This window comes from Mobula hypostoma, chromosome 12 (genome assembly GCF_963921235.1).
Source record: "Mobula hypostoma chromosome 12, sMobHyp1.1, whole genome shotgun sequence".
NCBI lineage: Eukaryota > Metazoa > Chordata > Chondrichthyes > Myliobatiformes > Myliobatidae > Mobula > Mobula hypostoma.
Window position 1 is genome coordinate 65,829,169 of NC_086108.1, and position 27,703 is coordinate 65,856,871.

Below are 27,703 nucleotides of genomic sequence, written 5' to 3' on the forward strand. Positions count from 1 at the left end.
ATGATATTTGAATAGGTGACCCGTTTCTGCAGGATTTCGATTCATATTTAATCAAATATAGAACTGAAAAGCCTTTGTAGATGAAGTAACAGACAATCGGTTTTCCCCACCTGTGAGTTTGGCAGAACTTCTAACTGTGATTGTTGAGAGGTCCTGATGACGGTATTTATCCTTGCACCACACACCAGGCCAATCAATTTGGAAAAGTCCCTTACAAATTTGATCCGGTCCACACCTATAACCATGGGATCTATGAATTTCAGAATGCCCAACCCTTCTGAAATCCCCAATGGAATTATAAAACTGAAACCATCTCCAAAGTAATTCCCTGCCTGATGTGTAACACACTCATGAGTAGAAACTGAGGAACATTTCCCACTGGGGAGTAAAACTGCAACACCTCCCCATCAAAGAATTTGCCCCTCTCCTAACAAAAGCAGATTATCTTCCTGACTCATTGCTTCTCCCTTCTATCAACCCTATTCTCCAATTCACAATCCTTATTTTCTTCTTTGCATGCTCTTTGTCTTTGTTTTCAATCCCGGAATCTCTTTTCTCCTTATAAATCCGGTAACTTTCTAATCCCACTTAATATATCACCCCGGGCCCCCATTTCTTCTGATATGGGACTGCCCTTGACCTCTGCTTGACTCATAGAACATTCATGGTCTTGATTTTTTGTGTGTAATGCTTTAAAAAAAACGCTCCAGCTTTGATCTCTCAGAAACAGTTGAATTTCCCAAATTGTCAGAATCGGAATCATGTTTTTTGTCACTGGCATAAGTCATGGAATGTGCTGTTTTGTGGCAGCAGGACTGTGTAGAGGCATGCCATGAAGAATGCCCAGTATAGCTAAAGCCTGTAAGAACATGCAATGATGCTGATATTTTGTGATATCAATTTTGAATTCTGCAAAAAATTTTAACTATATTTTCTACGTTTCCTCCACATCATTGTGGGTTGAAAGGCCTGTACTGTGCTGTAATGTTCTATGTTTAACTATCTTATAAGTTTTGGTTGCAAAATGTATCTGTCTTTCACAACAGCATCGTAAACTCAGACTACATTATCTTCTCAAATACAGAATATCTGCTAGTAAGAAAGATTAAAGTAGAATGAGCTGTAAGAATTATTCTTAACACACAATTCATATTGCTGTTACCTAATTGTTTAATCTGTGTAATTGTATTTGTGGGTATCCTATCATGATCACTGTGATTTTGCTGTTCACAAGCATCATTCAGGATTTCTACTGTTGCCCTGTTAAAGGTCCAATTCAGAACAGTTTGAGTCAAATGTGTATAACGCCCTGGGAAAGGTTTCACTGCTAATGTAATGGTCTTTCTGTAGAAGCAGTGTTTGGGTTATGGTTAGAGATAACAGGTGCTTTGCAATATGAGCCATCCAATGACGGGAGGGTGTTTTCGTGTTATGTACCTGACACCAGGGTGATCTGGTTATTTTGTTCGGTGGGAGATGAAGACAGAAGATGCTGGAGTGGAGCCATGATCCGACGAAGGCTAGGGAGATCAAAGGAGGATTGGCGAAGGGGAAACCGTGAGCTCCAACTTGTGCACATTAGACTGTTCCATTAAAATGGGCTCTTTTCTTTTTTTGCTTTATCTTCACTAACCCTGTAGTCAAATTAAGCATTATAAAGCTAAATCATTTAATTAGATGCAGTTTACTGTCTGATATTCCATGGTACTGATTTGTAACAGGGGAACAAATCATGCAGCATCCAGCAAAAAAGGGGTTTCGGGGTGGACTCGCATCTCAGTCTCCCCCATTTGGTCGAGCCAGAGATTGTCTTCTCTGGACTTACGCAGCTGACAGAACTTCAGGGTTTATGTGTTAGATGATGGCTCCAATTATTCCCAGCGTGTTAGATTTGTGTGTTTTACTCTCAAAAGAATTTTTTTTTCTTCTTAAGTTAAGAAATCTATATTGCATTAGCTACCTTGGTGGATTGCCACATTAGATCAAATGACAGAGAACAGGTGGGGGTATACCATAGAGGTTTGAATGCAAGGAGAAGAATTTGCCCATCTTTCTCGCACACGCTGACAACCTCCCCACCAGAAATTAATGCAGCACTCAGCTTTGGGTCCACGCAGCTGAGTTTTGGATGCATTCTGGTTCATGAAGAGTGAGAGATGAGAGACCTGATAGAGCAAACAATAATAGTGTCCAAGCAAGTGAGCAAGGGTGATATCTCAGCCAAATTGGCTGAGTCAGGTGTAATGCTATAGATGTGGAAAGTCAATGGAGCTTTGGGATTCACAGTGTTTTGTGTCAAAAGCACAGGGCAGACCCAAATGGATAGAACTCTTTATTCTGTATAGAAACCCAACTGTTTGCATCAATATCGTAACATCAGATTTACAGTGATTTAGATCAATGATGATGACTCAGTGACATTGTCAGCTGAATATAGCAATGGTAACGTTTTCACTAGCCAGATGAGCATAATGAAACGATATGGCAATATAAGATCTCACTTTCTTGGAGCAAAATAATACAATGAAATAATCCATTTGAATTGTTTCAGACTATATATCAAATGTCATGATCAGAAAATAGCATGGCGTGGAGAGAGAAACATGGCACAGAACACTTTAAATCAGTTGGATGTTTAAATAATTAGCAAAATGAACTAAACACAGCCCATAGTTAATCTGGAGAATTCTATATGCAACTTGGCTGTTGTATAAATTTTATGGTTACTCACGCATAAGGAGCAGAATATTATTTATAAAAGTGTGCCAATAGATAACTTGCCACATTGGCAGGTTAATTGTTCACCGTAAATGACCTGAGAGACCATTCATAAGAACTGTTCTGATGAGTGGTCTTCAGTCTGTAACATTGACATCATTTCTCTTCCCACAGATGTGGTCTGACCTGCCGACTATTTCAAGCACTTTTTTTTATTTTAGGTTTCCAGCATCTGAGGTTTTTCTTTATTTTCACTGTATGTTATCTCGAGTACGTAGGCAAGTTATAGATTTGGTGGTCGTTGATAGGAATGAGAGAAGAATTAAATGGGATTGTTGTAAGTAAGTGCTTAATGGACAATACAGTCCCTTGAGCCAATAGGCCTTTTTTCAAGCAAGATTACTCGATGAAAATTACTTCAGGGCTTGGAATGCTGCTTCTATTGTGGATAATTGCTAATCATGACAGTTAGTGTGATCTAGAGAAAGGATTAGCTATCACCCATTTCTGTTGGTTATGCTTAAGATTATTATCAATTTTTGTGTCCAAGGAAACATAGAAACATAGAAAATAGGTGCAGGAGTAGGCCATTCGGCCCTTCGAGCCTGCACCGCCACTTATTATGATCATGGCTGATCATCCAACTCAGAACCCCACCCCAGCCTTCCCTCCATACCCCCTGACCCCTGTAGCCACAAGGGCCATATCTAACTCCCTCTTAAACATAGCCAATGAACTGGCCTCAACAGTTTGCTGTGGCAGAGAATTCCACAGATTCACCACTCTCTGTGTGAAGAAGTTTTTCCTAATCTCAGTCCTAAAAGGCTTCCCCTCTATCCTCAAACTGTGACCCCTCGTTCTGGACTTCCCCAACATCGGGAACAATCTTCCTGCATCTAGCCTGTCCAATCCCTTTAGGATCTTATACGTTTCAATCAGATCCCCCCTCAATCTTCTAAATTCCAACGAGTACAAGCCAGTTCATCCAGTCTTTCTTCATATGAAAGTCCTGCCATCCCAGGAATCAATCTGGTGAACCTTCTTTGTACTCCCTCTATGGCAAAGATGTAGCATACCATTCGCCTTTTTCACCGCCTGCTGTACCTGCATGCCCACTTTCAATGACTGGTGTATAATGACACCCTGGTCTCGTTGCACCTCCCCTTTTCCTAATCGGCCACCATTCAGATAACAATTTGCGTGTCAATTCATTCAATGTGATAAAGTATTCCAAGGGCACTATAGTGACAGAAGTCAATATAATAAGCTCACATCCAAAAGAAAGGTAAACAAATACATCTTATGAAAGATTTTAATGATGGAAAGAGCTGACGAGGAACTGTGGAAGTAGACAGGGCAGAATTAGAGTGGTAAAGGATGCATCAGTTTGTACATTCATGTTGAAAGTATTAAACGTTTAAAGATGTCTGGTGTTCAGAATGAATCCATAGAATAATGGAGATCAGGTGCATGCGGTGAGTATGGACAGGAAAAAAATTAAATAATGGTAAGATTTTGATATGGGAAATGATGTGCAGAGGGGAATATTAAATGAATTAATGGAAGAAGAAATACATTGGAGAAAAAACACAAAATATCTAGAAATTGGATTGCATGATGTCTTCATTTTAGGTATTAATCGGATAAAATTTGGACAAAATTTTTCCCAGAGTAGATTGCTCTTTAAACAAGTCCACCTGCCCTACCATTAGTTGAAGCCAAATGCTTCACACTATAACCATTGTGGAATGGTCTCATTGAAACTATCTAATTGATTTTGATTTCAGTGAGCAGTGGTTAGAAGCTTTGATACGATCAGATCTTTGAGGCCTGCCAGCGTCAGTTTATTTCATTCATACCCATAGGGGTTCCCTTTAACAGCTGGGATCTTTTCATATGCAGGAAAAGTTCCCATTCACTCAATGTGCAGTTCTTAGTGGAACGTTGAAAGAACTTCCTTATATTGAATGTCCTGTTTAGTATTCCTGAGGGAATCTGCTTTGCAGGAAAATTTTCAGCAGTTGGCACTCCCCAGAGGAATGGATTCTGGGGGAGAGGGCTACTTCTTCTTTGTATGGCTGTTCAGTGAAGCGTGCTTTCTAACCACTACAGCTGAGCACAGGTAAAATGAGTGTTTTGCAAACACCAGGTAGTGGAGAAAAAAATAAGTTTTTTTTTGTCTGTGTTTGCCCTATAGTGCCTTGCATTACATTCCAAGCAAATGTGGAGACAAGAGTGTACTGCTTGCTGCATGAACAACAACAGGTGAAGCTTTTGGTTCTCATTACAAGCCAACTGATCCTCTCCACAAGGACTTGTATCTACATTGCTCCACTGTACAGTGAATCACATTTATGGAGGAAGGGATGTTGGGAGCTTCCTGCCTTGACCAATCAGTCCCCTCACCTCTGTCCCTACCACTATTGGTATATGGAATACAAGAATTTCAAGCAATCCTTTCTAGTGGTTGTCTTGTACACATTTAGAGGAAAATGGGGATCTGACTTTTTCTCTCTCTCTCATGCCTACATCTTCCTGGCAGTCATGTGTATGTTACTGTTGTCCTCCTTCAAGGAGTAATGTGCCTTTAAGGGTGAATGGCTGCTCAAGACATCGTTGATGTGTTAAATTGAGTGAAACCTTGTTTCAATGGCTGTTTCTAGATGCAAATCACACTGTCTCTGGTTTTGAGCTAAATCTACTATATTCTCTGGGGACGTGATTCATTGTTAGTGCTAAATGTAATCATCTTCAATTATTTTTGAGAAATCAGATTTCTAGGTAAAGTGGGAGCAAACAATTTTGAAAAAATGGTTAAAATATGATGTTTGAATCTCAACTCTGTCTGAACATGCCCAGTCTAAGAAAATCTTCAGTGGATGGAATGAAACAGTGGGAAATGAAATGTACAGAAGGGGCCAAAATTGATGATTTTTGTTTTTGTGGTGTTGAGTTGGGGAAAGTTTCCATGGAATTGGGACACAATGTCAAGCTGGCAGGAATATCACAGAGGTAGCATAGCATCAAATGAACTGTTGGATCCGTGTTCTGCATGCAGACTGTTCCCACTCCCGTGCACAGAGAAACTCGACATTTTTGCAAGTGAGGATTAAATATTTGAGATTTTCTCTCTTTGTATGTTAGGGATTATTCTGTCTTTGTGAAGATCTTACTTTTTGATTCACTTGAAAGCTGCAATTATCTAAATCATAAAAAACTATTCATGTTTTGCTACATACATCAGGCCCACTCCTAAATGTTGGACATCCTGTTCTAGTTTGCTTTTCAGTGCAGTCCTGTATAAAGCTGTAACAACCTTACATGGAAGGAAGATTTTTTAAAAAACTTATTCCCTTCACAGGTCTACCAGCAAATTCATATAAAATGAAAATCTCACAAGCACACTTTGTAACTGAGGTGGCTTGCTTGGTGGGGCTATCAGAAGAGTCCTTGGTTTTCTTGTGAATCACTTAAAATGTTGGCCTGGGTTCTCACCTTTTTATCTGTACTGTTGTTTATTGTGTAATCATCTTTCCCTGAGATAGCATTTGAAATAACTGCCTAAACTCCTTCCACCAAAGTTAGCTGACATTTTACACAATATTATGTAACAAAAGTAAAGTAAGTTCCTGTTAATTTTGAGAAGCGTTTTACTTCAGGAAACTTTGAAAAGGAAGAGGAGAAATTGTATAACATACTGGTAATTTTTGCAATGGGTTGGGTAAAGCACAATTTGATTGATAACGGATTAAATCAATCACAAAAAGAATCAGGGTGGATGTAAAATTGGCTAATCATTGAACAAGAAACCATAATTGTTAGTCAATATGTCCATTAAAAGCTTCTTAATCCTATCTTCATATCTTGTATTTAGAAAAGATAGTAATGAAGGTCCCTTGTCTTCTTTTTTTCATCTAGTTTATCAGTTTCATTAACATCAATTGGTTTAGAAGTACTGTTTTACTTTATTCACATTTTTGATGTTGCTTTAAAACAGTTAGGTTGTGATTCATACTATTACTAGGGCATTCACATGCATTATCTGAGTTGACTTAAACATTTCCACTGCTGTACCCTGAAAATGATTTACTGACTGCCCTTTCTGCATGGGTTGACTTTCTCGTCTACATATTCTGTTCATCTTTTGTTTCCATTATCAGAGCAACCAGTTAAAGAGAAGGTGTTTCTGGCTCCCCCAATCTTGCCTTTTTCCTTGCATTCTGCCTTTTATATATACATGACTTTGTGTATATGTGAATTTTTCTAATACCCTGCAATTTTGTCTTTTCACCTGTGTCAGTGTCATGGTGCACATGTGGGCACACACACCTGTGCATGAGCATGTCCGTCACTGTGCGTGTGTTTCCACCACTGTACACGCACTTACTGCATCTGGAAGAGCTCACACTTTCTGTGAAGCACTTATGCAAGTCCTTCTGGCAGAAGTCTGAGTCAGAAACATAAGCCAAGCCCCTGGACAAGTTCAATGACATCACAGTAAGCAGCTATAATAGGACTCGACACAGGTATCACTAAATGCCACCTATTCTTTGTTCTCTTCATTAAGAAAATCATTAAATAAAGCTGAAACACCTAACAATCAACTATTGTCAATGGTTACAGCCTGGCACAAAGAGCCTCAACTGGTCTTTCCTACACAAGTGCAGCATAAGTACATTTCCTTTGGCCCATCAAGACACACCATCCATGAAGCACCCATTCTCCCATCTTACCCATACCCATTTTGCTTCTCCCACATTCCCATCAACTTTTCCCTGGATTCTCTCACTTATCTTTACTAGGGCACTTTAGAGAGGCTGGTTAACCTTCATGTCTTTTAAGATGTTGGAGGAAACCAGAGGAACTGGAGGAAATCCGAATGGCGTCAGGAAGAACCTGTAAACTCCACACAGGTGTCTGCTATTCCTCACAATTGGCCTTCGGCACTCTTCATTGAATTTGCAACTCATGGTCATTTTCACGTCTTGTATTGCTCTGCTGCCACAAAACCACAGATTTTACAACCTACATCAATGATGATAAACCTGATTCTGATTCTGCAGAGGTCACATTTGAACCTGGCTCACTGGAACTCTGTGACAGGCAGTAACTCTGTGACAACAGAGCTTTAGGAATAATCGTTTACAAAGTACCTCCATATTTCAAAGCTACCATTCACTCATTCTGCATTTTTCTTCTCCGTCACCCTCTCAGTTTTTTCATTACATCTGTATTGTCAGATTTATTCTCCAATAATTTTTGGATGAAACAGAATTTTCACAGCTAAATACTGGGGGAGTGAAGAGAGGACTGAAGGGAAATTCCTTTGCTACATTTGTGGCATGATTACCATCACAGACCTGAGTCCTCCTAATGGCCCAAACTAACACTGACTCGCGCTCTGTTGTAAATTTAATCTCAAACTAATGCTTCTAACACAAAAAAACTACAAATGCTCAAGTATGAACTAAATGAAGTTTAGTAAATACATCAGAAAACACTAAAAACATTTAGCATGTTTGAAGGGGTATGGGCCAAATGCAGGCAAATATGGGACAAGCTTAGATGGGCATATTGGTCAGCCTGGACAATTTGGGCTGAAGGGCCTGTTTCTGGGCTGTGTTACTCTATGGTCCAAAGTCAGGCAGCACCTGTGGAAGGTGAAACAGAACTACCATTTTAGGCTGAAATACCAGCTGTGTGCTATATGAGAGGATCTGATAAAGGATCCTCAACTTCATAATTTTAATTTTTCTTAGGTCAAAAATCATCTATTTCTGCCTCTATACTTGATCCGCAATGATAGCAGAAGAGCTTCTAGAACAATATTTTATACTTAATCAAGGTAGAAATCCTAAGAAATTTAGTTGTCTCAGACGTTCTAGGAAATTGATAAAAAAAAAGCAATCAGGAAGTCAAAATGGATACAAGTTAAAAAAAATAAAAATTCAAAGACAAAAAAAAAGAGGAGTTTTTAAAAGTTGAGCTGTAATGATATTAAAAATGATCAGAAACAATGGAAGTGTTGCTAAAATAACTAAGAGCTGGAATGCCAAAACACAAACTAACCAGAAAACTTGATCAGCAGAGCAATGTTTTAAAGAATGGTGGAATTAAGAGTTGAAAGGAACTGGTTGTTACAAAGCAAAGTATAAATATTGGGAATAACAATTCATGAAAGCATATAAAACAAGCAAATCGCTCAAAATTAATGTAGCCATTTCTCAGAAAGCTGTCTAACTGCTCATTTGCATTGTGGTGGGGATGGTAGGTGGAGGCAAATACCAAAGTATTCGGCTCATTGCAGTGCAAGGACCAGGAAATGTAATGTCCTGAGCCTCATCTGCATAATCTTTATCTATTCTCCAGCAAAAACTACAGCAAACATAACTGAATGACAGCCTGTTGGAGAACATGAGAAACTGTTCCTAGAATGCTTGTAAATGCCTTGGTGGGAAGTTTGTGTGTAGCAGTGGGAGAGGGAGGGGAATCCAAGATGGAGAAACCTGAGACTTTTTGACTTGAAAGAAAAAAATACTCAAAGATAGAATGAAGATCATTACAAAAAAATGTCATTGAAGATCATTCTATTCCATTGTATTGTATCTGAAATGGAAAGAACCAAATTACTGTAATTTTCTGACAATTAATTTGAACTTCGACCAAGGTACAATTTGAGCCTTTCATTTTATTATAAAACTCAAATATTTGCTTTCAAGACCCCAATTGTCTGCAAGAGATGTTTTTTAATTGAAAAACTCCATCTCAATTGAGTTCACATTCAAAACTTGAGCAACACACATAAAAGTTGCTGGTGAACGCAGCAGGCCAGGCAGCATCTCTACGAAGAGGTGCAGTCGACGTTTCAGGCCGAGACCCTTCGTCAGGACTAACTGAAGGAAGGCATAGTAAATGAGAATCTATTTGTATAATAATTAGATAAATTGATGTGAAAGTGACAGTCATGGTTATAAACTTCATCAACACCAAAGGAGAGTTGATTGTGCATTGTAGTCTATTCTTTCCCATATTTGATGTTTCATAAAACAATAATAACGAAAGGTGTAAACTCAGCAGCAAATAAGAGCCAGGTTGCCCCCTGCTGGCTAGAAAATGAATTATGTAAACTTGTATAATTCAGTTTGTATTGTCATTGAAAATCAGAATTAGATTTATTACTTCTGACATATATCGTGAAATTTGTTGTTTGGAGTAATGCAATGCAATAAATAAATTATAAGTTACAATAAGAAAAATATATAATATAAATAGTGCAAATAGAGAGCAAAATAGTCAGGTGGTCATGGGGTGTTTAGAAACCCGATGGTGGAGGGGATGTAGCAGTTCCTAAAATGTTGAATGTGCATCGTCAGGCTCCTGTACCTCCTCCCCCATAGTAATAATGAGAAGGCGGCGTGTCCTGGGTGGTGAGGATAGTGATGGACATTCCAGTTTCATACAGATGGAAACAACTCACATCATGCCAATCTTGTTCGGAACCATTTGTGCTGCCTCCTAAATGTTTAAAGTCATCAGGTTAAAAAAAAACCTACTGTGGATTTATAGGAATTTACCAAACAGGATCTTCTATGCTGCAGAGTAACCACACACCTAACTTGCTGATTGAGGAATTCCAGAGACAAAATTCATTCTTTTAAAACCAAATCAAGAAAGTGCTTTTCCTCCCTCAGATTTTTGGGCATAAACAGAGAAAAAAAAACTCAGCAGATGTGTCTCAAAATCTGTTAATAGTTTTTGAAGGGTAACCAAGGGGATTGATGAGGGTAGAGTGGTGGACATTGTCTATAAGAGCATTAGCAAAGCCTTTGACAAAGGCCCCACATGGAAGACTAGTCTGGAAAGTTGGATCACATTGGATCCAAGCAGAGCCAATCAAATGTGTACATAATTGGTTTGATGGTGGAAGATTTGTTTTTTTCTCCCCCTGATTAGAGGCCTGTGACTCATGGTGTGCCACAGTGCTGGGTCCATTGTTTATTATTTACCTAAGTGATTTGTATGAAAATGTACAAGGCATGTTCATTAAATTTGCATTTGACACAATGTGCTTTTTTTTGCTGGTGGGGGGAGGGGGGATCGTTGCTCGCTGCCGCTTACGTGCAGGAGGGGGCAGCTGGGCGGTACTTTGGGGTTCTTACGTTTAACTGTCGTTCATTCTTTGGGGCACTTCTCTGTTTTCGTGGATGTTTGTGAAGAAAAAGCATTTCAGGATGTATATTGTATACATTTCTCTGACATTAAAATTGGACCTTTGAAATAGGTGGTATTGTTTTAGTGAAGAAAGTTATCAGAAATAGTAGGGCAATCTTGATCAGCTAGGTAAGAAGCAAATCAAACAGAGTCAAGTTTAATTCAGATAAGTGTGTGAAGTTGCACTTTGGGAGGTCGAAGCAGGGTAAGACCTTCATGGTGACTAATAGGGCCCTGGAGAGCGTTGTAGAATAGGGCAACTTAGGAGTCCAAGTACATAGGGTAGGAGTACAAGTACTCCTGTGAACATGGTGTCAGAGGGTGGTGAAGGTAGCAATTAGCATGCTGGCCTTCATTAGTCAGGGCACTGAGTACAGGAGTTGGATTGTTATGTTGCAGCTGTATAAGACATTGGCCAGGCGGCACCTGGTGTATTGTGTTCAGTTTGTGCTGCTGTGTTACAGGAGTGACATATTAAGTTGGAAAGAGGGTAAAGAAGATTCATGAGAACATTGCCAGGACTCAGGGGGCTGAGTTACAGAGAGTGATTGGGCAGTCTTTGTTCCATAAGAGTGTGGGAGGCTGAGGGTGATGTTGTAGTGGTTCATAAAATCATGCCGGGCATGGATAGTGTGACTGCACACTGCCTTTTCCCTCAGGATATTGTTTCAGAAACTCAAAAATATAGGTCTCTTAATTTTTCCCCACCCACCTTAAACCCGAGGGATGATGCAGCTGTGGAGTGGAAGGGATTGAGCAAGTACAATAACATTATGTAAAAGACTTTTGGACAGGCTCGCGGATGGAATGAGTAAAAGGGTGTGGGCCAAATACAGGCAGATGTCACCAGCTTAGATGGGCATCCTTGTCAACATGGATGAGTTGCGCTGGGGGCCCAGTTCTGTGATTAGTTACTCCTTGATTCTATGACTAAATTTGATCAGAAATTATTTCAATTATATTTTGCAAAGGAATGATTTCTTTGACCTGTTTTTTGAGCAGAAATAGCCTTTGCCCAATCTATACCTACACAAGATCTTGTTCAGATTTAAGCTTGAGTTAAAGGGTTGCTAATATTCAGAAGCCAAGTGGTTGATATTTCATACTTATCTGGGAGAAAATTATGTCAGAACTTGGTATAAATTAAATTTGACTATATATGTATTCATCTTAGTTAATTATTTCAGAACTCAAGTAACTGCTCTCTGTGGACCTTCACGGTACCAAAAATAAAATTTTACATTTATATTATGATGTCAATGGCCCTTCTCATGAATATCAGAAAGGTCTTTGTTATATCAGACAATATTAACATTTGAGGGTAAGAGGCAATAATACCAACCTGATTCTCTCTTTGCCAGCAACCTTATTTGTACTAGGAAGTCATCAAGTTCTTGGTGAAGGGAAGTTCAAATGAATATTTTAAAGTCGCTATCTGAACCTTTCATCAGTAAGACCAACTGCAGCATCCTGCTGCCTACTGAGTTATGCACTTTTGTCAGGATTTTACCTCATTTTATGTTATTGATCCAAGAGTGTCTGAAATAGTGCTGTAAAGTTTCAGTGCTGTTACCATTAAAACAATGTGGACTTTCCAAGAAAGTACGGTGGGTGACCCAAATACAGAAAGAGGTTGGTGAAGAGATAACAGATTAATTGGTCATGATCTTTCAAGAATCACTTGATACTGGCGTGGTCCCGGAGGACTGGAAAATTGCAAATGTCACTCCACTCTTTAAGAAGAGAGGACAAGAGAGGAAATCATAGGCCAGTTAACCTAACCTCAGTGGTTGGGAAATTGTGGGAGTCCATTATTACGAATGAGGTATTGGGGTACTTGGAGACTAAAGATGAAATAAGTCAATGTTAGCAAGGGAAATCACAGATTAGGAATCTTTGAGGAAGTAACAAGCAGGGGGACAAAGGAGAGGGAGTAAATGTCATTTACTTGGATTTTCAGAAGGCATTTGATAAGGTGCCTCACATGAGGCTGCTTAATAAGATAAAATCCCATAGTGTTACAGGAAATATACTGGCATGGATAGAGGAATGGCTGACTGGCAGGAGGCAGCAAGTAGAAATAAAGGAAGCTACTCACTGGTTGGCTATCAGTGACTAGTGGTGTTCTTCAGGGGTCAGTATTGGGACCGCTACTTTTCACATTGTTTGTCGATGATTTAGATAGTTGTATTGATGGCTTTGTGGCAAAGTTTTCAGATGATATGAAGCTAGGTGGAAGGGTAGGTAGTGCTGAGGAAGCAATGCAATTGCAGAAGGACTTAGACAAATTGGAAGAATGGGCAAAAAGGTGGCAGATAGAATGCAGTGTTGGGAAATGTATGATAATACATTTTGGTAAAAGACACAATAGTGCAGACTGTTATCTAAATGGGGAGAAAGTTCAAACATCAGAGGTGCAGAGGGACTTAGGAGTCCTTGTGCAAGACTTCCAGAAGGTTAATTCGCAGGTTGAGTCTGTGGTAAAGAAGGCAAAAGCAATGTTGGCATTTATTTCAAGGCAAATAGAATATAAAAACAAGGAGATAATGCTGAAGCTTTATAAGACAATAGTCAGGCTGCACTTGGAGTATTGTCAACAGTGTTGGGCCCCTTATCTTAGAAAGGATGTGCTGTCATTGGCGAGAGTCTAGAGGAGGTTCATGAGGATGATTCCAGGAATGAAAGGGTTAACATATGAAGAGCATTTGGCAGCTTTTTCATCATGGTTAATTCACTAACCCTCTCAACCCCTCTCTCCTGCCTTCTCCCAGTAGCTTTTGATGCTAATCTGTCTAAATGTTTCTGCAGACTCTCTGCTTCCTCAACACTACCTAGGCCACAAACCCATCAATTCCATCATCCAAATTATTAACATGCAATATGAAAAGAAATGGCCCCAATACTGACCCCTACAGAACACCAACGGCCATAGACAGCCAACTAGAAAAGGCCCTTTTTATTACCCAACTTTGCCTCCTGTCAATCAGTCAATTTCCTATCCATGCTAGTATCTTTCCTTGAATACCTTGAACCAGCTCTTATCTTGTTAAGTAGTGTCATGTGTGGGACCTTGTCAAATGCCTTCTGAAAATCCAGTAAACAATACACTGACTCTCCTTTGTCTTTCCTGCCTGTTATTTCCTCAAAGAATTTCATCTGATCTGTCAGGCAGGGTTTCTCCTAATGGAAACAATGCAGACTTTGTCCTATTTTATCTTGTGCCTTAATAATAGGCTCTAACATTTTCCAACCACTGAAATCAGACTAACTGGCTTATAATTTTTTCTGCCTCCCACCATTCTTAAAGAACTGAGTGATATTTGCAACTTTCCAGTTTTCCAGAACCATTCCAGAATCTGGTGATCCTTGAAAGATCATGACTAATACCTCCACAATTTCTTCAGCTACGTTTTTCAGAACCCTGGGGTAGTCTATCCAGTCCAGGTAACTTATCTACCTTCAGAACTTTCAGCTTCCCATGCACCTTCTCCTTAGTGATAGCAATTACACTCACTTATGCCACCTGACACTCTTGAATTCCCAGCATACATAGAAACATAGAAACATAGAAAATAGGTGCAGGAGTAGGCCATTCGGCCCTTCGAGCCTGCACCGCCATTTATTATGATCATGGCTGATCATCCAACTCAGAACCCAGCCTTCCCTCCATACCCCCTGACCCCTGTAGCCACAAGGGCCGTATCTAACTTCCTTTTAAACATAGCTAATGAATTGGCCTCAACAGTTTGCTGTGGCAGAGAATTCCACAGATTCACCACTCTCTGTGTGAAGAAGTTTTTCCTAACCTCGGTCCTAAAAGGCTTCCCCTCTATCCTCAAACTGTGACCCCTCGTTCTAGACCTCCCCAACATCGGGAACAATCTTCCCGCATCTAGCCTGTCCAATCCCTTTAGGATCTTATACGTTTCAATCAGATCCCCCCTCAATCTTCTAAATTCCAACGAGTACAAGCCCAGTTCATCCAGTCTTTCTTCATATGAAAGACCTGCCATCCCAGGAATCAATCTGGTGAACCTTCTTTGTACTCCCTCTATGGCAAAGATGTCTTTCCTCAGATTAGGGGACCAAAACTGCACACAATACTCCAGGTGTGGTCTCACCAAGGCCTTGTACAACTGCAGTAGTACCTCCCTGCTCCTGTACTCGAATCCTCTCGCTATAAATGCCAGCATACCGTTCGCCTTTTTCACCGCCTGCTGTACCTGCATGCCCACTTTCAATGACTGGTGTATAATGACACCCAGGTCTCGTTGCACCTCCCCTTTTCCTAATCGGCCACCATTCAGATAATAATCTGTTTTCCTATTTTTGCCACCAAAGTGGATAACTTCACATTTATCCACATTAAATTGCATCTGCCATGAGTTTGCCCACTCACCCAACCTATCCAAGTCACCCTGCATCCTCTTAGCATCCTCCTCACTGCTAACACTGCCGCCCAGCTTCGTGTCATCCGCAAACTTGGAGATGCTGCATTTAATTCCCTCATCCAAGTCATTAATATATATTGTAAACAACTGGGGTCCCAGCACTGAGCCTTGCAGTACCCCACTAGTCACTGCCTGCCATTCTGAAAAGGTCCCGTTTATTCCCACTCTTTGCTTCCTGTCTGCTAACCAATTCTCCACCCACACCAATACCTTACCCCCAATACCGTGTGCTTTAAGTTTGCACACTAATCTCCTGTGTGGGACCTTGTCAAAAGCCTTTTGAAAATCCAAATATACCACATCCACTGGTTCTCCCCTATCCACTCTACTAGTTACATCCTCAAAAAATTCTATGAGATTCGTCAGACATGATTTTCCTTTCACAAATCCATGCTGACTTTGTCTGATCATTTCACCGCTTTCCAAATGTGCTGTTATCACATCCTTGATAACTGACTCCAGCAGTTTCCCCACCACCGACGTTAGGCTAACCGGCCTATAATTCCCCGGTTTCTCTCTCCCTCCTTTTTTAAAAAGTGGGGTTACATTAGCCACCCTCCAATCCTCAGGAACTAGTCCAGAATCTAACGAGTTTTGAAAAATTATCACTAATGCATCCACTATTTCTTGGGCCACTTCCTTAAGCACTCTGGGATGCAGACCATCTGGCCCTGGGGATTTATCTGCCTTCAATCCCTTCAATTTACCTAACACCACTTCCCTACTAACATGTATTTCGCTCAGTTCCTCCATCTCACTGGACCCTCTGTCCCTTACTATTTCTGGAAGATTATTTATGTCCTCCTTAGTGAAGACAGAACCAAAGTAATTATTCAATTGGTCTGCCATGTCCTTGCTCCCCATAATCAATTCACCTGTTTCTGTTTGCAGGGGACTTACATTTGTCTTCATCAGTCTTTTCCTTTTTACATATCTATAAAAGCTTTTACAGTCCGTTTTTATGTTCTCTGCCAGTTTTCTCTCAATCTTTTTTCCCCTTCCTAATTAAGCCCTTTGTCCTCCTCTGCTGAACTCTGAATTTCTCCCAGTCCTCAGGTGAGCCACTTTCTCTGGCTAATTTGTATGCTACTTCTTTGGAATTGATACTATCCCTAATTTCTCTTGTCAGCCACGGGTGCACTACCTTCCTTGATTTATTCTTTTGCCAAACTGGGATGAACAATTGTTGTAGTTCATCCATGCAACCTTTAAATGCCTGCCATTGCATATCCACCGTCAATCCTTGAAGTGTCATTTGCCAGTCTATCTTAGCTAATTCACGTCTCATACCTTCAAAGTTACCCCTCTTTAAGTTCAGAACCTTTGTTTCTGAATTAACTACGTCACTCTCCATGTTAATGAAGAATTCCACCATATTATGGTCACTCTTACCCAAGGGGCCTCTCACGACAAGATCGCTAATTAACCCTTCCTCATTGCTCAAAACCCAGTCCAGAATAGCCTGCTCTCTAGTCGGTTCCTCGACATGTTGGTTCAAAAAACCATCCCGCATACATTCCAAGAAATCCTCTTCCTCAGCACCTTTACCAATTTGGTTCACCCAGTCTACATGTAGATTGAAGTCACCCATTATAACTGCTGTTCCTTTATTGCACACATTTCTAATTTCCTGTTTAATACCATCTCCGACCTCACTGCTACTGTTAGGTGGCCTGTACACAACTCCCACCAGCGTCTTCTGCCCCTTAGTGTTACGCAGCTCTACCCATATCGATTCCACATCTTCCCGGCTTATGTCCTTCCTTTCTATTGCGTTAATCTCTTTTTTAACCAGCAACGCCACCCCACCTCCCCTTCCTTCATGTCTATCCCTCCTGAATATTGAATATCCCTGAACGTTGAGCTCCCATCCCTGGTCACCCTGGAGCCATGTCTCTGTGATCCCAACTATATCATAATCATTAATAACAATCTGCACTTTCAATTCATCCACCTTATTACGAATGCTCCTTGCATTGACACATAAAGCCTTCAGGCGCTCTTTTACAACTCTCTTAGTTTCTTCCACAGTGAAGACTGACACAAAATCGCTTTGTCTCTCATTACTACCTCTTCAACATCATTTTCCAGCAGTCCAATATCCACTCTCCTCTTCTTTACTCTATGTATCTGAAAAAGATTTTGGTATCCTCTCTTTATATTATTGTCTAGCTCAACTTCATATTTCATCTCATCTCTCCTTACAGCTTCTTTTTAAAGTTGGTTTCTGTTGGCTTTTAAAACCTTCCAAATCCTCTAACCCAAAATTACAATGGCAAAGTAAGTTGGGGGTCTGTTGCACAGACTTAATGCACTTAGAACGAAACTCACAGATGGGTATTTGCACCCAAGCTCCTTACACACACACTGAACACAGAATCCTAACCAATTGTTTCTCATCTTTTCTGTTATATGCAGATCAGAACTGTCCAAAGTACTACACAAGACCAAATGACAGTAGATTAACATCCACAATGGAAATCTACACTTTGCAATTCTCCCTTAGAAATGAAACAAAACTTGTTTTAAAAAGATTTCCTCGTAACCTACTTCATCAGTTCTAACGCACCAAGTATAAAGCTTTGGAAAACTGTGATCCTGATCTCTCACCTCATTTACTGTAGTATTAAACAACATGTGGCCTCTTCATTTCTTCTAATAAACTACAGGATATACATTTATTTCTCTTATTAAAATAATTTCTCTAGGCCTAGTGAAGGAAGAGCAGAGGTTTGAGGGAATGGACATACATGGACCCAGTGTGGAGAGGAATGCCTCTGGCAAAGCAGAGCGATGCAGGTCTGAAGTGGAGAGCGGGAATCTGGGACAGTAAGAACAACAACACAAGGAATTTGCAGTGAAAGGTTTCAGGTAAAGCAGGTAAATGGCCGGTGTGAATATAGGCTAGTTTTAAATTAACATTTTGGTTAGCATATACTTTTTTTTCCCCAAGAACTAGAAAAAAAAGAGTCCATTTAGCTCAACTCCTCCGTTGCGATGAGTGGGAACCTTTCCGTACTAATCCCATCTCCCAGCACTCGGTCCATAGTCCTCTGTGCCAAAGCAATCAAAGTGTTCAATTCGACCATTAAATGCCTTGATGACCCAACTCCAATCACTTTCTCAGGAGAGTACTCCAGGTAACCTCTCACTTTCTGGGTGCAGCAGGTTCCCCCTCATATCCCCTTAAAATGTCTTCCCCATTTCCTAAACCTATCTAATACCCCGGTTCATATTTTTACTGTTGTGCTGTATGTATTTAATTTTGGCAGTTCTGTAAGAGCAGTCTGTTCTGTTTTCATGCTTGTTTGGGTTACTCAAGATAAGAGATGTGGAGAATTGTGTGCCATCCAATTAGGATGGTCGATTAAGGGGAAGTTTCTCTGGTGAGGGACACTAAGGTTGGGCTTGGGGCTTTTGTTCGAAAGGAGATGAAGAGAGAAGATGCTGGGGAGAACCGGTTGTATCATATGAACAAGTGGGAGACCAGTTTGCTCATGATGGATTGCGAGCGACGGTCGGAAGGTGGTGTGTGCTTTCACATTGACCGAGGGCCCAAGTGTGTAAGTGACAGAGAAGTTCCAGATGAGCTCCAACTTGAGCACATTTGACTGTTTAATTAGAATGAGCCATTTTCTTTTCATTATTCTTTACTAACCCTTTAGTTAAGATTCTTAAACATAATTCCTTTAATTGCATGCACTGTGCTGTCTGTTATTTCGTGGCATTAATTTGTAACAGGGCAGCAAATTACACAGCATCCACACAAACCAGCGTTTGGGGTGGGATCGAGCGCGCCTCAGTCTCATGGGTTTGGCAGGACCAGAGGTCATCTTCCCTAGACTTACGCAGCCAGGTCATCTTCCCTAGACTTAGGCAGCCAAGGAAATCAGGGTGTTTCACCTGTATCCTCCAGTTTTATCACCCTCCAATATGGTAAAGTTTCCTGCTTACTCAATCTTATAAATAGTACCTCAATCATATCCTCGGTTAACCTTGTCCATTCCAGGGAGAACAGATCTAGCTCTTCCAGTCTCTCCTCATACCAGAACTGCTCCACTCCAAGCCACGTTCTGGTCAATTTTCTCTGCACCCTCCCCAGTGCCATCACCTATTTTCCATACCTTGGCGATCAGAACTACACCGTATTCCCCAGCTGATGTCTGATCAAGGTTTTATAAACTCCCAGCATAACCACCCTACTTCTGTATTTGATGACCATATAATGAAGGCCAATATCATATTTATCTTTCTAATCACATTATCTGCCTGCATTGCCACCTTTAGGAATCTACGGATTTATACTTCAAAAAAAAACTTTGTTCCTCAATATTCCCAAGATCACATCCTTCATTGTATATGTATTAGCCTCATTAGTGTTCCCATCATTGTTAACTCTTCAAATAAGGAGACACATCTTTCTCCCTTATTAAGCAGAGAGAGAAGCTGTGGTATGTCAAATGCTGGGTGAACAATGTAGTCTTTGGGGTAGCTGTTGTTTTGCTCATGGTTGAGTGCTTGGTGGTGAGCGCCGATGCTTTTTTTGCCGGTGGGGGGGGGGGGATTGTTGCTTGCTGCTACTTATGCACAGGAGGGAGGGGAGCTGAGAAGGGACTTCGGAGTTCTAACATTTGACTGTCATTCATTCTTTGTGGCACTCCTCTGTTTTCATGGTTGGTTGCGAATAAAATGCATTTCAGGATGTACATTGTATACATTTCTCTGACATTAAATTGCACCTTTGAAACTCTTTGAAGTCAATTAAGTTGGTGAGAAAGGATCTGCCCTTGACAAGGCCATGCTGTCCATCTCAGATTGGTCTATGCCTTTCCAAATGAATCATTAATTCTCTCCCTGAATTTTTTCAGTTCTCCCCTCCTCCCCCAATATTAGGCTCACGGGGTTCATCTTGTTGCCATTTTGAAAAGGGGGACAATACTTACTGTCCTCTAGTCATTTGTAACCTTAAGTCCAGCGGAGCTTTAGAAATCTCAGGTTGAGCTCCTGCAATCCTTTCTTTACAGCTTTTAAATAAAGAAGAAGAAGAAGAAGAAGAAGAAACATGGAAACAGAAACATAGAAAATAGGTGCAGGAGTAAGCCATTCGGCCCTTCAAACCTGCACCGCCATTCAGTATGATCATGGCTGATCATCCAACTCTACCTCTACCCTGTACCTGCCTTCTCTCCATATCCCCTGATCCCTTTAACCACAAGGGCCATATCTAACTCCCTCTTAAATATAGCCAATGAACTGGCCTCAACTGTTTCCTGAGGCAGAGAATTCCACAGATTCACCACTCTCTGTGTGATGAAGTTTTTCCTCATCTCGGTCCTAAAAGGCTTCTCCTTTATCCTCAAACTGTGACCCCTCGTTCTGGATTTCCCCAACATCAGGAATAATCTTCCTGCATCTAGCCTGTCCAATCCCTTTAGGATTTTATATGTTTCACAAGATCACAAGACAAAGGAGCAGAAGTAGGCCATTCAGCCCAGAGTCTGCTCCGCAGCTCCCCCATGAGCTAAACTATTCACCCATCTAGTTCCAATTTCCGGCTTTTTCCCCATATCCCTCGATACCCTGACTAGTTAGATACCTGTCAATCTCCTCCTTAAACACCCTCAATGATCGGGCCTCCACAGCTGTACGTGGCAACGAATTCCACAAATCCATGACCCTCTGGCTAAAAAAATTTCTCCTCATCTCTGTTTTAACTGGGTACCCTCTAATTCTAAGACTATGGCCTCTTGTCCTGGACTCACCCACCAAGGGAAACAACCTTTCCACATTTGCTCTGTCCAACCCTTTCAACATTCGAAATGTTTCTATGAGATCCCCTCTCATTCTTCTATACTCCAATGAATACAATCCAAGAGCCGACAAATGCTCCTCATATGTTAGCCCCTGCATTCCAGGAATCATCCTCGTAAATCTTCTCTGAACTCTCTCCAACATCAGTACATCCTTTCTAAGATAGGGGGCCCAAAACTGCACACAGTATTCCAAATGAGTCTCACTAATGCCCCATAGAGCCTCATCAACACCTCCTTACTCTTATACACTATTCCTCTTGAAATGAATGCCAACATAGCATTCGCTTTCCTTACCGCTGATCCAACTTGGTGGGTAACCTTTAGGGTATCCTGCACGAGGACCTCCAAGTCCCTTTGTATTTCCGAGTTTTGAATTTTCTCCCCATCTAAATAATAATCTGCCCGATTATTTCTTCTTCCAAATTGTACAACCGTACATTTGTCAACGTTGTATCTCATCTGCCATTTCTTTGCCCACTCTCCCAAACTGACTAAGTCTTTCTGCAACCTTTCCGTTTCTTCCACATTTCCTGCTCCTCCACCTATCTTGGTGTCATCCGCAAACTTAGCCACAAAACTATTTAATCCATAATCCAAATCATCGATATATATCGTAAAAAGAGGGGGCCCCAACACCGACCCCTGCGGAACACCACTAGTAACCGGCAACCAATCAGAATAGGATCCCTTTATTCTCACCTTTTGCTTTCTGCCCATCAGCCAATGCTCCACCCATTTCAATATCTTTCCTATAATTCCATGGGCTCTCATCTTATTAAGCAGCCTCATATGCAGCACCTTATTGAAGGCCTTTTGAAAATCCAAATACACAACATCCACAGCCTCTCCCGTCAATCTTATTCGAAATTACCTCAAAAAATTCCAATAGGTTGGTGAGACAGGATCTTCCCTTCATGAAACCATGCTGGCTTTGGCCTATCTTGTCATGCACCTCGAGGTATTTCATAACCTCGTCCTTGAGGATTGACTCCAATATCTTTCCAACTACTGATGTCAGACTAATAGGTCTGTAATTTTCTTTCTGCTGCCTCCTTCCTGTCTTAAATAATGGAACTACATTTGCAACCTTCCAGTCCTTCGGAACCATGCCAGAGTCTATTGATTCCTGGAAGATCATTTCCAATGCTTCCACAATCTCCAAAGCCACCTCCTTCAGAACCCTTGGGTGCACCTCATCCGGACCGGGAGACTTATCTATTCTTAATCCATTTAGCTTCCCAAGCACTTTCTCTCTAGTAATCTTGACTGTACCTAGTTCTATTCCCTGATACCTCTGGCTATCAGGTATATTGCTCATGTCTTCCATTGTGAAGACTGATGCAAAATACTCATTCAGTTCCTCTGCCATCTTTGTTATCCATTATAATTTCTCCAGCATCATTTTCAATCGGTCCCGTATCTACCCTTGTCACTCTTTTACTCTTCATAGGTTTAAAAAAAACTCTCAGTATCCTTTTTTATGTTAATCGCCAACTTCCTTTCATAATTCATCTTTTCTTTCCTAATGACTTTCTTAGTTTCCTTCTGTAAGTTTTTAAAAGTCTTCCAGTCCTCATTTTTCCCACTAATTTTTGCTTCCTTGTACGCCGTTTCTTTTGCTTTTATTTTTGTCTTAACCTCTCTCGTTAGCCACATTTGTGCCATTTTTCCATTCATGATTTTCTTTTTTCTTGGAATATATTTTTCCTGCATTTTCCTTATTTCTTGTAGGTATTTCATCCAATTCTGCTCTGCCGTCCCTCCATTTAGCTTACTTTTCCAATAGACTTGGGCCAGTTCCTCTCTCATACCACTGTAATTTCCCCTGTTCCACTGAAATATCAATACACCTAATACCAGCTTCTCCTTTTCAAATTTGAAACTGAACTCAATCATATTATGATCACTACTTCCAAGGGATTCCTTTACCTCCAGCTCCCTAATCGCCTCAGGTTCGTTACACAGCACCCAATCCAAAACAGCCAGTCCCCTGGTGGGCTTCTGGACAAGCTGCTCCAAAAAGCCATCCTGTAGGCATTCTACAAACTCCCTCTCCTGAGATCCATTACCTTCCTGACTTTCCCAATCCACTTTCATATTAAAATCCCCCATAATTATCTTGACATTTTCCTTCTGACACGCCTTTTCTATTTCCAGCTGCAACTTGTAGTCCACATCCCGGCTGCTGTTTGGAGGCCTGTATCAATAAGATCCCCCCCCCCAATCTTGTAAATTCCAACGAGTATAAGCTTAGTTGATCCAGTCTTTCATCATATGAAAGTCCTGCCATCCCAGGGATCAATCTGGTGAACCTTCTTTGTACTCCCTCTACGGCAAGGATGTCTTTCGTCAGATTAGGGGACTAAAACTGCACACAATACTCCAGGTGTGGTCTCACCAATGCCTTGTACAACTGCAGTAGTACCTCCCTGCTCCTGTACTCAAATCCTCTTGCTATGAATGCCAGCATACCATTCACCGCCTGCTGTACCTGCATGCCCACTTTCAATGACTGGTGTATAATGACACCCAGGTCTCATTGCACCTCCCCTTTTCCTAATCGGCCACCATTCAGATAATAATCTGTTTTCCTGTTTTTGCCACCAAAGTGGATAACCTCACATTTATCCACATTAAATTGCATCTGCCATGAATTTGCCCACTCACCTAACCTATCCAAGTCACCCTGCATCCTCTTAGCATCCTCCTCACAGCTAACACTGCCGCCCAGCTTCATGTCATCCGCAAACTTGGAGATGCTGCATTTAATTCCCTCAAAGAAGAAGAAATAGACAATCTCAGATGCTAAAGGATATCTGTACTCTTTCCCATAGATACTACCTGGCCTGCTGAGTTCCTCCAATTTTTTGTGTGTGTTGCCTGGATTCCCAGCATCTGCAGCTGTTCTCGTTTGTGACTGGATAAAAATCAACACTGGTTCAACACAGTGAAATATTTAAATAAATTCTGAATCAATATATCAATGTTTTGCTTAAAATTAACTTCCACCCTAAAAAACAGGTGATAATGGCTATCTAAACACATACAGTCGTACTGGAAAGTTTGTGAACCCTGTAGAATTTTCTGTTTCTTACAAAATATGATCTAAAATGTTATCAGACCTTTATGCAAGTCCTAAAACTAAATAAAGAGAGCCCGACTAAATAACAAAAAACATTATACATCCATTTATTTATTGAGAATTATTATCCAATATTGCATGTATTTGTTGGAAAAAGTATGCAAATTTTTGCTTTCAGTAACTGGTGTGACCTCTTTGTACAGCAATAACTTCAATCAAATGTTTCCAGTAACTGTTGATCAGTCCTGCACATTGACTTGGAGGAATTTTAGGCCATTTCTCCTTATAAAACTGCTTCAACTTTAGGATGTTGGGTGGCTTCCTTGCATGAACTGCTTGCTTCAGGTCCTTCCACATTTCTATAGGATTAAGGTCAGGACTTTGTCTTGGCCATTCCAAAACATGATTTTTTTTAAACTTTAAAAACCATTCTGTTGTTGATTTACTATTTTTCTTTCGGATCATTGTCTTGTTGCATTATCCAACTTCTATAAAGCTTCGAGTGACGGACTGCTACCCTGACATTCTCCTGTAAAATGTCTTGATACATTTTGAATTAATTATTCCCTCGATTGCAAGCTGTCCAGGCCCTGAGGCAACAAAGCAGCCCCAAACCAGGATGCTCCTTCTATCTTCACCCTGAGATGAGGCTTTGGTGTTGGTGTGCAGTGCCCTCCTTCCTCTAAACATAGCAATATGCCTTTCTGCCAAAAAGTTCAATTTTTGTCTCATCTGTCCACAGAACATTGTTCCAGAAGCATTGTAGAACATCCAGGTGGTTTTTTGCAAACTTGGGACATGTAGCAATGCTTTTTTGGAGAGCAGTAGTTTCCTCCTTAGTGTCCTTCCATGAACAGCATTCTTGTTCAGCATTTTTCTTATAGTTGACACCTGAATAGAGACTTTAGCAAGTTCTAAAGATTGATGCAGATCTTTTACTATTACCACTGGGTTCCTTTTCACCTGCTTCATCATTGCACATTGTGCTCTTAGTGTGATCTTTGCAGGATACTCTAAGGAGAGTAGCAACAGTACTGACTTTCCTCCATTTGTAAGAAAAATTGTCTACTGTGTTATGATGAACATTCAGGTCTTTAGAAATGCATTTGTAACCTTTTCCAGCTTCATACATCTCCACAACTCTTCTTCTACAGTCCTTTGAAAGTTGTTTTGATCGAGGCATGGTGCATGTAAACAATTTTTTCTTGAGAAGAGCAGGCTCCGTTAGTAACTTGATTATCTTATTTTTATTGGGCAGGGCACCTCCACAACCCGCACCTCCAATCTCATCTCATTGATTGGAACACCTGACTCCAAATAGCTTTTGCAGAAGGCATTGCCCCAGAGATTCATACTTTTTTCAACAAACACATGGAATGTTGGATTTTTTTTCAATAAATAAATGAACAAGTACAATGTGTTACTTATTTAATTGGGTTCTCTTTATCTAGTCTTAGGACTTACATAAAGATCTGATTACATTATAGTTATATTTATGCAGAAATAGACAAAATTCTAAATGGTTCACAAATTTTCTAGCACCACTGTATAAAGTGCTTACTTCCTAGTACCCAAGTTCTACTGCAATTATTTGAAACGTAGCCAAAGCAGACAATGAATTTGTTCAGAGTTGGGTCTTACACAGCAAAACTCTTTCTCGGGGTATTTAGTTAAGGACTGAATTAATAAAGGCATTGGAAGAACGTCCCTTGCTTTAAGCAACGTAAACAAAAATCTAATTACATCTACTGAACATTGAAAAAGGTCCAATTCTGAAGAATTCTGAAAGCAATCAATTTTAAAACCTCAGGATATAAAGGGTACCATTGACAATTGAACACATTTAATTAGTGTATTTACTGTAGACCGGAGATCCAATGTGTGTGTACATCGATTCCATTGATAATAATCTGAGACAATTTAAGACATTAAAATACTGGTAGAGGTGTAAAAGTTGGTTTGGTTTTAAAAGTATCATTGGATTTTTTCATGTTTAAATATTCTATAGAGTAGGCATGTCCTATGCATTAACATCAATTCTGACAGTGGAACATTCCCTCAACGCCTATGTTGTTTGCTCAGGTCTGTAGCAGGAAACTCAGCTGTATGCCTGGAGGTTAAAGCTGCTATCACCGAGTCATAGCTTTGAACTCCCTCAGTTTGCAGTATGGGTGATATACTCAATTCACAGGTGATATGCATGGAAACCTTTTGTCTTGCTTTCCCCACCTCTCTATTGTGCTGGGGTTGGGCCCATCCATACTCATCAAAAAGATCAGAAATTTCACTTGGATTTCCATGTCAATCAGCTGGAAGTAACTGGAAATTTAACTTTATTTGCCCAAAATATTTCTACATCCAACAAATTCACACAGTCCCCAATCATATCAAATTTCCAGCAATGCTGGAAGCAATGGGATCTTGCTAACTTAGAGGCTTCTTACCATTCAACCATTCAGTTGCATTGAGCTCTGAGCAGAACTAGAGTATCACATGTTGAGGCTGCCTGGTTATACAAAGGCCAGGAATTCGCCACCCAATGGCAAAAAAGCAATATCATTAATGAGCAGGTAGTTGGAAGATGAGCTGCACTGCAATTGATAACCATTCTGCCTATCTGACCACCCTTCTATTAGATAGATAGATAGATAGATATACTTTATTGATCCCAAGGGAAACTGGGTTTCGTTACAGCCGTACCAACCAAGAATAGAGCATAAATATAGCAATACAAAAGCCACAAACAATCAAACAACAAAATGCAAACTATGCCTGATGGAAAATAAGTCCAGGACCAGCCTATTGGCTCAGGGTGTCTGACCCTCCACAGGAGGAGCTGCAAGTTCGATGGCCACAGGCAGGAACGACCTCCCGTGCCACCCAGTGTTGTATCTTGATGGAATATGGCCGAAGACCAACAAAAAGTTCAATATCCGGTCTACAAACATGTTCCTCGATCGTAATATGACCTGGATTGCACCATCTGTTGTTAACCAGAACAGTAAGCACCCAACTCCTTTACGCTTACTGCTCTCAGTGCACTTCCGGTCAGCCTGGACGGTCTGGAAGCCGTCCATGGAGAAGTTTTGATCGGGTATGTCCTTGTGCAGCCCCGTTCCAGTGAAACACATAACACTGCACTCCCGAAATATTCTCTGACGCCTGGCTAGCGCCGTGAACTCGTCCATTTTATTACCCACCGAACTCCTCTTCTCCATAAGTCTCTGTTGTCTTGGCCCAGTCCTCTTTCCTCGACTCTGTGATCCCCCTCTGCATCCTCTGTGTGTTTTCCTCCAGATTTCAACAGGGGTGTCCACCGCTCTACTCGCTAAACCGGCTGGCATAAGCTCAATCAGCTGGTCCCTGGAATACACAATGCTACCATGCTTCCGTCCCGCTAATAGACGTGTTGGAATGTAACTACTTCC

The 27,703-nt window shown here is 40.7% G+C and overlaps 1 long non-coding RNA gene across 3 annotated transcripts in view; it reads left to right on the forward strand.

Annotated features, from left to right (window-relative positions):
- LOC134354880 (uncharacterized) overlaps window positions 1–27,703 on the forward strand; it is a 130,475-nt gene that overhangs the window by 87,761 nt on the left and 15,011 nt on the right. For 2 of the 3 annotated variants that reach the window (XR_010019918.1, XR_010019917.1), the window contains exons 3-4: window positions 4,916–4,983; window positions 18,089–18,260. This is a non-coding gene — a long non-coding RNA (uncharacterized LOC134354880). The remainder of the gene's footprint in view (window positions 1–4,915; window positions 4,984–18,088; window positions 18,261–27,703) is intronic. The other variant, XR_010019919.1, reaches the window with a different exon arrangement.